The sequence below is a fragment of the Bos javanicus genome, chromosome 13 (assembly GCF_032452875.1).
Source record: "Bos javanicus breed banteng chromosome 13, ARS-OSU_banteng_1.0, whole genome shotgun sequence".
NCBI lineage: Eukaryota > Metazoa > Chordata > Mammalia > Artiodactyla > Bovidae > Bos > Bos javanicus.
The window spans coordinates 69,905,089-69,915,513 of NC_083880.1; the positions used below are offsets into that span (position 1 = coordinate 69,905,089).

General features: G+C 48.3%; 1 protein-coding gene across 1 annotated transcript in view; it reads right to left on the bottom strand.

Moving 5' to 3' along the window:
• The window catches only part of ZHX3 (zinc fingers and homeoboxes 3), a 135,516-nt gene extending 125,092 nt beyond the window's left edge, over window positions 1-10,424 (bottom strand). The window contains exons 1-2 of the mRNA XM_061437590.1: window positions 10,328-10,424; window positions 2,251-2,509 (exon numbers count right to left, since the gene is read on the bottom strand). The gene's annotated coding sequence lies outside the window, so the exon portion shown is untranslated. The remainder of the gene's footprint in view (window positions 1-2,250; window positions 2,510-10,327) is intronic.
• Window position 10,425: the final 1 nt, after the last annotated feature.

Sequence of the window (10,425 nt, forward strand, 5' to 3'; positions counted from 1 at the left end):
ATCTCTTTTACTGATTTCCCCCACTTAATACTACATCCATGCTGTTGTATGTACACCTAACAAATAGTTTCTCAGTGATGTGTAGAATTCCAAGGTCAGCCTCCATCATAGTTTACTAACTCATTTTTGCTTCCTGCTCACCTATGCCATGAACAAGACTATCATAAATAATCTCCACCTTGTCTTCTTATATACCTGACCAAGCTTTCTTTAAAACATATTTCAGGGAATAAGATTGCTGAACTTTCTGCCAATACATCCTTATTTTTACTGAAAACTGCCTGCTTATTGTTTATTTTAGAGAAGAGCTGAGCAAGTTTCCATCCCATTCCAGCTGGGCATGAGAGTTCCCAGTCTCTTCACTTGGATTTCGGACCCTTCACGCTGCAACAGGACAGAGGGCAGGGGTGTCAGTTCTTGGTCACCCCTCATCTCCCCACTTCCCTGCATTCTATTTGACATTTACTTCATTTGCTGTGTGCTTAGTCACTCAGTCATGTCTGACTCTTTGCAAACCTTTGGACTGCAGCCCACCAGGCTCCTCTGTCCATGGGATTTCCCAGGCAAGAGTACTGGAGTGGGTTGCCATTTCCTCCTTCAAGGGATCTTCCTGACCCAGTGGTCAACCCCATGTATCCTATGTCTTCTGAGTTGCAGGTGGATTCTTTATCTGCTGGGCAATAGGGGAAGTCCTATATGACTTCATGTTTGCTGATAAATAATTTTTTTTCAGGCTGTGGCCATTCCGTAGTGTTTAACAGATGGACTTTCTATTTTCACTTGCTTTTTAAACCATGTTTTGGGGGAGAGGTACAGGTGAGAGATGGGAGCTCTGTAGCCTGTCTTTCCGCACTCTCCAGCAGACTTCAAAGGTCCCACCTACATGAAGGAGCCAGGCCCCTGTGCTTGGGCCAGTGTTTTAAGCTGCAAGGAATGTGGTGACTCAGCTGGTCGCCCAGGGACACCTCAGTGAACAAGGCTGAGGGAAGGAAGTCATTACACAGACAGCTGGGCTGTAAAAAACAAAAATACTCCTCACACCAAGCTTTACGAAGCAGTGAGGCTGTGCGTCCCATGACTCAATGGGACTGTTTCTGCCACGTGGCCCCCCAGCCCACAATATGTGGCCCCCAGCCCGTAATACGTGGCACCAAGCTCAGAATATGTGGCACGCAGCCCTCATTCACTCCCGGCTGCTCCTCAAGCTGCTTGGAAAACTGACTGGGTGGGGACCCCAGGAAAATCCATGATAGTCTTCTCTTTTCCACCCTGTCCCATTGCTACCTGTATCATCTCTTTTCTCCTTGCTCCTTCCTCTTTAGTTCTTTTGTGTTAGAAAGTGTTTGTCACTCAGTTGTATCTGACTCTTTGCAAACCCATGGACTGTCATCCAGCCAGGCTCCTCTGTCCATGGAATTCTCCAAGAATACTGGAGCGAGTGGCCATTCCCTTCTCTAGGGACCTTACTGACCCAGAGATCAAACCTGGGTCTCCTGCACTGCAGGCAGATTCTTTACCATCCAAGCCACCAGGGAAGCCCTACATTTTAATTCTCTTGCCCCTAAATAAACTTTTTAAAATCTGGAGTTCAGTTTTTCACACCAGCAGGGAGCTTGGCAGAGACATGCGCGTGTGTGCTCAGTCACATCACTCTTTGCAACCGTATGGAGTGTAGCCCGCCAGGCTCCTCTGTCCATGGGTTCTCCAGGTAAGAATACTGGAATGGGTTGCTGTACCCTCCTCCAGGGGATCTTCCCAATCCAAGGATTGAACCTGCATCTCTTGTGTCTCCTGCATTGGCAGGTGGATTTTACTCGTACTACCTGGGAAGCCCCACCAAAGATGATAAACAGGTAGAAAAAATTATGCACAAGGCAAAAGCGATTGCTTTCAACTCAGAAATACATACCGCTTTTCTTTTAGGAAGCCCAATGGTGATGATTTGTTGATATAATCAAGCAGGACCCTATGGGGCATACAACATTTACACTGGTACAGTGACTAGCAATATTGTGTCACTCTCCTGCTCAACAACCGTCAGTGGCTCCTCAGTGCCCATGGTTTTACCCCATATTCAAGGCCAGATGGGCCACCTCCTAGCACTCTCTTTCTCCACTATTCATGGCTTCATTCACCACTTCAACCCACTTACGCTGTCCCTGACCCTCTTGTATATACTCCATCCCTATATAATTCAAGGCCTGTCATTAATTGATCTCTCAACAATATTTTTACAAATTGTTTACTTACTTATTTTTGGCTGAGCTGGGTCTTTACTGCTGCCCTGACTTTGTCTAGTTTCAGCGAGCAGGAGCTGCTCTCTAGCTGCGGTGCTGTGGCTTCTCTTGTTGTGGAGCAGGGATCTGGGGTGCAGGCTTCAGTGCTTGAGGTGCGTGGGATCAGTAGCTGCGGCTTGTGGGCACTAGATGTAGGTTCCATAGTTGTGGTACACGGGCTTAGTTGTTCTGCATGTGGGATCTGCCCGGATCAAGGATCAAACCTGTGTCCCCTGCATTGAGACATGGATTCTTTACCACTGAGCCACCAGGAGAGCCCTAAATAGTATTTTTTTAAACATCTCTTATTCTATTTCTGAACAAAATTTAAAAATATTGAACATCCATTCTAGCATGTGTGCATGCTCAGTCACTTCAGTCATGTCCAACTCTTTGCGACCCTATGAACGGTAGCCCACCAGGCTCCTCTGTCCTTGAGATTCTCCAGGCAAGAATACTGGAGTGGGTTGCTATGCCCTCCTCTAAGGGATCTTCCCAACCCAAGGGATCAAACCACTGCTGAGCCACCAGGGAAGCCCATCCTTTTGAGACCCTCTTTGCATTGCAAAGCATAGTGAGAAATGAGTCTGGATACCAGATGGAGGAGAACGGGGCCAGAAAGTACATCTAAGTAAAAAGAGGAAGAATAAGAGGTCCCCTTGCTGAAGGTTCAGCGCATAAGACAGCTGGTAAGTCCTGCGGAGGTTTCAGAACACACAGAAAGCTCCCCTTCACAGGTGGTTAATGATCTTTCAGTGTTCTTCCCGCGACTAGAAATCCCAAACAGATTTCAAAGGGTTCAGTCAAACTGACGTTTTTCTGGTAAGGACAGCTGGAGCCGGAAACTGCCCAGCCAGAGCCCACACTGCCAGGCAACCTGGTCAGGCTGGGGCAGTGCTCGGCTACCACCGACAGCCTGGTTGGCAGGAATAAGGGACAGCAACGGAAGTCTCCTGCCCTCCAGCCTAGGGATCCCTGACCACATCCAGAGCCTGTCCCTGAAAGTCTGGGAGGAGAGGCCCCAGGAGCCCCGCAGCCTCAGCCACATTGGCAGGGAAAGGCAACAAGGAAGGGAAGAGCAACCCAGGATTGCAGCCCAGAGCCTGACTTTCTCCAGCCAGCAGCTGGGGAGAGGCGGGGCTGGGGGCGGGGCGGCTGTAGGGGCGGGGCCATCGGGGTGGGCCAGTAGCGGAAGATGGTGGGGGCAGTTCTCTCTCCAGCCCCACCCCTTGGCCTCGGAGGCGGCAACACCGGCCTTGGAACCGCCACCAGCCCAAAACTGTGATTGGGGTCTGAATCTCTACAGCTGCCTTGAAGGTCAGAAGCGGGCTGGGTCTAGGGCCTGACACTCCTGGGTCTCTGCTCCCCCCCTCCCCAACTATCTTCTCTAGTGCCACTCCACACGAAAGCCAGAGGGCTTTTTCTCAATTGCTATTAAGTGAAGTTGCTCAGTCGTGTCCGACTCTTCGCAACCCCATGGACTTTAGCCTACCACGCTCCTCCGTCCATTACTGGAGTGGGTTGCCATTTCCTTCTCCAGGGGATCTTGCCGACCCAGGGATCGAACCCCGGTCTTCTGCATTGCGGGCAGACGCTTTACCATCTGAGCCATCAGGGAAGCCCCTAAAGCTCCTTCATTTGCTCTGAAGGCAGAGACTTGCCTCCCACTTCCTCCCCTCCCCCGCGCCGCCCCCCCCCCCCCAATCTGATTCCTCCCCTGCCCCCTACTCAGCTGTTTAACCTTCCATCAAGACTGAACTCTCCCCAGATACATCTGCAGGGCCTTGCTACAAACTAGTCAGTACACTTGGAATAGCATTCCCACCCTTTTGTTGTTGTTTAGTCACTAAGTCCTTTCCCACTCTTTGCGACCCCATGGACTATAGCCCTGCCAGGCTCCTCTGTCCATGGGACTTCCCCTGCAAGATTAATGGAGTGGGTTGCCATTTCCTTCTCCAGGAGATCTTCCCAACACAGGGATGGAACCCTCCTCTCTTGCACTGGGAGGCGGATTCTTTACTACTGAGCCACCTGAGAAGCCCTCCCACCCTTTATATCTAACTAATTCCAACTGATTTTTGAGACTTAGATGTCTGCTTGAGGAAAGCTTTCCTTGACCCTCCCATCCTGCTGCCATCCATCATAACTGCCTGACTGCCTGTCAGTTCTGCTTCTTTCCCTTCTTCTCTCCCCCTCACCAACCAGGACTGCTGGGTCGCTGCAGCATCTCCAGAGCCTAGTCCACGCACGATGCTCAGAATGATCATAAATGCCCTGCCTGGGGGTCTTCTACCATCCTCTCAACCTCTGCCTGAATGAAAGGTTCCTTCAGTTACTTCATCTCTTAGAGCAGCAAGTCACAAACTAGAACAAGCATCGGAAACACTCTGATGTGGCTGAAGGGAGCTGATTAAAATACAGATAGCTGGGCCCCAGCCTCAGAGTTTCTGATTCAGTAGTTCTGGAGTAGCGCCTGAGAATGTGCGTGGTATTGCAGCTGCTGGCCCAGGGACCACAGTTTAAGAATCATGTCTGACAATCTACGGACTGGGAGAAAATATCTGCAAATGATGCACAGTTTAATTTCCAAAATATACAAACAGCTTATCAGATCAGATCAGATCAGATCAGTTGCTCAGTCATGTCCAACTCTTTGCGACCCCATGAATCGCAGCACGCCAGGCCTCCCTGTCCATCACCAACTCCCGGAGTTCACCCAGACTCACGTCCATCGAGTCAGTGATGCCATCCAGCCATCTCATCCTCTGTCGTCCCCTTCTCCTCCTGCCCCCAGTCCCTCCCAGCATCAGAGTCTTTTCCAGTGAGTCAACTCTTCTCATGAGGTGGCCAAAGTACTGGAGTTTCAGCTTTAGCATCATTCCTTCCAAAGAAATCCCAGGGCTGATCTCCTTCAGAATGGACTGGGTGGATCTCCTTGCAATCCAAGGGACTCTCAAGAGTCTTCTCCAACACCACAGTTCAAAAGCATCAATTCTTCGGCGCTCAGCCTTCTTCACAGTCCAACTCTCACATCCATACATGACCACAAGAAAAACCATAGCCTTAACTAGATGAACCTTTGTTGGCAAAGTAATGTCTCTGCTTTTGAATATGCTATCTAGGTTGGTCATAACTTTCCTTCCAAGGAGTAAGCGTCTTTTAATTTCATGGCAGTCACCATCTGCAGTGATTTTGGAGCCCAGAAAAATAAAGTCTGACACTTTTTCCACTGTTTCCCCATCTATTTCCCATGAAGTGATGGGACTGGATGCCATCATCTTCGTTTTCTGAATGTTGAGCTTTAAGCCAACTTTTTCACTCTCTACTTTCACCTTCATCAAGAGGCTTTTGAGTTCCTCTTCACTTTCTGCCCTAAGGGTGGTGTCATCTGCATATCTGAGGTTACTGATATTTCTCCTGGCAATCTTGATTCCAGCTCGTGTTTCCTCCAGCCCAGCGTTTCTCATGATGTACTCTGCATAGAAGTTAAATAAGCAGGGTGATAATATACAGCCTTTATGTACTCCTTTTCCTTTTGGAACCAGTCTGTTGTTCCGTGTCCAGTTCTAACTGTTGCTTCCTGACCTGCATACAAATTTCTCAAGAGGCAGATGAGGTGGTCTGGTATTCCCATCTCTTTCAGAATTTTCCACAGTTTATTGTGATCCACACAGTCAAAGGCTTTGGCATAGTCAACAAAGCAGAAATAGATGTTTTTCTGGAACTCTCTTGCTTTTTCCATGATCCAGCAGATGTTGGCCATTTGATCTCTGGTTCCTCTGCCTTTTCTAAAACCAGCTTGAACATCAGGAAGTTCACGGTTCACATATTGCTGAAGCCTGGCTTGGAGAACTTTAAGCATTACTTTACTAGCGTGTGAGATGAGTGCAACTGTGCAGTAGTTTGAGCATTCTTTGGCATTGCCTTTCTTTGGGATTGGAATGAAAACTGACGTTTTCCAGTCCTGTGGCCCCTGCTGAGTTTTCCAAATTTGCTGGCATATTGAGTGCAGCACTTTCACAGCATCATCTTTCAGGATTTGGAATAGCTCAACTGGAATTCTATCACCTCCACTAGCTTTGTTCGTAAATCAGAGATACCAAAGGAACATTTCATGCAAAGATGGGCTCTATAAAGGACACAAATGGTATGTACCTAACAGAAGCAGAAGATATTAAGAAGAGATGGCAAGAATACACAGAAGAACTGTACAAAAAAGATCTTCATGACCCAGATAATCACGATGGTGTGATCGCTGACCTAGAGCCAGACATCCTGGAATGTGAAGTCAAGTGGGCCTTAGAAAGCATTACTACGAACAAAGCTAGTGGAGGTGATGGAATTCCAGTTGAGCTATTCCAAATCCTGAAAGATGATGCTGTGAAAGTGCTGCACTCAATATGCCAGCAAATTTGGAAAAATCAGCAGTGGCCACAGGACTGGAAAAGGTCAGTTTTCATTCCAATCCCAAAGAAAGGCAACGCCAAAGAATGCTCAAACTACCGCAAACTGCAGTCATCTCACACGCTAGTAAAGTAATGCTTAAAGTTCTCCAAGCCAGGCTTCAGCAATATGTGAACCGTGAACTTCCTGATGTTCAAGCTGGTTTTAGAAAAGGCAGAGGAACCAGAGATCAAATGGCCAACATCTGCTGGATCATGGAAAAAGCAAGAGAGTTCCAGAAAAACATCTATTTCTGCTTTGTTGACTATGCCAAAGCCTTTGACTGTGTGGATCACAATAAACTGTGGAAAATTCTGAAAGAGATGGGAATACCAGACCACCTCATCTGCCTCTTGAGAAATTTGTATGCAGGTCAGGAAGCAACAGTTAGAACTGGACATGGAACAACAGACTGGTTCCAAATAGGAAAAGGAGTACATAAAGGCTGTATATTGTCACCCTGCTTATTTAACTTCTATGCAGAGTACATCATGAGAAACGCTGGACGGGAAGAAACACAAACTGGAATCAAGATTGCCGGGAGAAATATCAGTAACCTCAGATATGCAGATGACACCACCCTTAGGGCAGAAAGTGAAGAGGAACTCAAAAGCCTCTTGATGAAGGTGAAAGTAGAGAGTGAAAAAGTTGGCTTAAAGCTCAACATTCAGAAAACAAAGATGATGGCATCCGGTCCCATCACTTCATGGGAAATAGATGGGGAAACAGTGGAAAAAGTGTCAGACGTTATTTTTCTGGGCTCCAAAATCACTGCAGATGGTGACTGCCATGAAATTAAAAGACGCTTACTCCTTGGAAGGAAAGTTATGACCAACCTAGATAGCATATTCAAAAGCAGAGACATTACTTTGCCAACAAAGGTTCATCTAGTCAAGGCTATGGTTTTTCTTGTGGTCATGTATGGATGTGAGAGTTGGACTGTGAAGAAGGCTGAGCGCTGAAGAATTTATGCTTTTGAACTGTGGTGTTGGAGAAGACTCTTGAGAGTCCCTTGGACTGCAAGGAGATCCAACCAGTCCATTCTGAAGGAGATCAGCCGTGGGATTTCTCTGGAAGGAATGATGCTAAAGCTGAAACTCCAGTACTTTGGCCACCTCATGCGAAGAGTTGACTCACTGGAAAAGACTCTGATGCTGGGAGGGATTGAGGGCAGGAGGAGAAGGGGACGACAGAGGATGAGATGGCTGGATGGCATCACTGACTCAATGGACGTGAGTCTGGGTGAACTCCGGGAGTTGGTGATGGACAGGGAGGCCTGGCGTGTTGTGATTGCAGAAGAGTCGGACACGACTGAGCGACTGATCTGATCTGATATATATATAACCAAATCACTTTGCTGTACACCTGAAACACAATATTGTAAATCAGGTATACTTCAGTTTAAAAAAAAAAGAATCACATCTGAGAGCATCGCTTTCTTCACTGGTAAAACAGGACAGCTACTGTCTCTACTAGGTTTTGTGACAATCAAATTGAGATAATGCAAATGAAAAACTCAGCATGTTGCCTATATTTAGTAGGTGCTCAATAAGTGTTTGCAACTGCTACGGGGAATGGACAGGAGACATGCCAGGCAGGGAAAACATGAGCAGGGGCAGAGATGGGAAAGAGCCCAAGCAGGGCAGCTGGCCTGGCAGGAAAGCCAGGCCCAGCACAGTAGCCCTGGAGTCCAAGCTTGTCTCTGGAAGCAGTTGGGAGCCACACACAGTTCTGGAGCAGGGCAGTGACAGGTGGAAGCTGCATGTGGCAGCACTGAGCAGGAGGCCATTGCAAGCTCCATGTGCTGAGCACTCCTTGGCTGTTTGACCAGTCAGATTTAGCAAGTAAAAATCAAGGAGATACCATTAAATTTGAATTTCAGATGCCAATGAATAACTGTTGAGTATAATGTGTCAGTTGCTCAGTCGTGTCCGACTCTTTGGGACCCCGACTGTAGCCTGCCAGACTCCTCCGTCCATGGAATTCTCCAAGCAAGAATACTGGAGTGGGTAGCCATTCCCTTCTCCAGAGGATCTTCGCAACCCAGGGATTGAACCCAGTTCTCCCACCTTGCAGGCAGATTCTTTAGCATCTGAGCCATCAGGGAAGCCCCTCAAATTTAATTGGTCATCCTGTATTTTTACTTGCTAAACCTGATCACGCTGGCCAGACACCGTCTGCCGCCCAACTCACAAGTCCGTATCTGGAGGGAGTCAGTGCGGGTTTCTCTGCCTCCCTTTCCACCTTCAGCGGGGCCAGACCACCAGGAGTGGTTGAGGAGCCCACTCCTGCAGCCAGTCTTGCTGCCCATGGCAAGGGGTCACAGCTGCAGGCCTGGGTGAGTGGGTCCTCATGGCACTTCAGGCTGGGTTCACCCAGCAAGAAAGCAGTGGGGTGCAGTGAATAATCACCGGGTTTGTGACAAAGCGCATACGGCTACCAAGATCCACAGAGAAGGAAGTGCCCCCCTGCACTGACGGGTTACTCAAAAGACAAACAGTGGCATACCCCCACCCACCACCACCACTCGAGGACACTGAGGGAAAGGAGAAAACTGCCTCTATCCTTAACCCCAGAAGTGGACAAACACAAGCATTCACGCTGCTTGCGTGCTCAAAGGATGCCTCAGAGACGGTGGGTGATGCAAACCGCAAGCTAGAACAGGGTGGTCCCTGCCTTGTTCAGCTCAGCTGGGTGTTAGGACAAGTCATACTACCCGAGGCTGCCTCTGTCTTCCCCCACCTCCAGAAGCATCAAATCCCAGATGATTCATCTCTCCGGAAACAAGCTTGTCGGAAATTCAATTTCTGCAACAATCTTTGTATCAACTTATTTCTCTAACAAAGAACAATGAAAACAATGTATGCTCCATTTTTTTAAAAATGTGCTAAACACTGTTGAACCCCTAGTATGTGCCCTGCTCTGTGGTCAGTGTTTTATTTCGCTCTGTAGTTCCCAGCCTTGGCAGCACATTACAATCACCCGGAGAGTTGTTGTTTTTTAATTCTCACACCCCAGGCATCAGTATTTGCCAAGCGCACAGAGATTTCAGTGTGCGACCAAGGTTGAGAACCACTGATTCAGTTCATCCTGTTTAATCCAATGCAATCCTACAAGGTAGATTTTTATCTCCATCTTGCAGATGAGGAAATTGAGGCTCCCAGAGGTAGAATTACTGTGCTATCTGTAGCCACAACCCCTGTTCTCTCTCCTCTCTTCCCTCCCAGACTCCCTTGAAGGATTTCTGAAGTTTCCAGGGTTTCCCTGCTGAATATAGAGTTTATATACAGTGCTTCCACAGACATGTTTGTGGCATGACTCTGCCCTCTGGCCACCCAAAATAGCTCTGCTCCCACCCGGGCTCTTCTGAGATACCAGCAGACACAGCCCGGTTTCAGGACTGACACCAAATGACTTTTGCTAAACCTAGAACAGCTGAGGTCCTTCCAGCCAGGTCCTGCCATCTCGAGTCACAGAACAACAGCGGCCACCTCTCGCTCCCCACCGGCTAGTACTTTCTTAGCCTGACTCTTTGCCATTGAGTCCCATTCCTCCCAGCTTTTCCTGGGTTTCCTCTGCCTTTACAGCAAACTCCTTCCCCTGCTGACCTTTCTCAGAGCATCTTCATGGGCCGTTCGTCCTCACAGGTTGTCGGAGACGTCTTTGGTCCAGGACAAGTCACGAACCACAGATGCCCAAGCCCCCG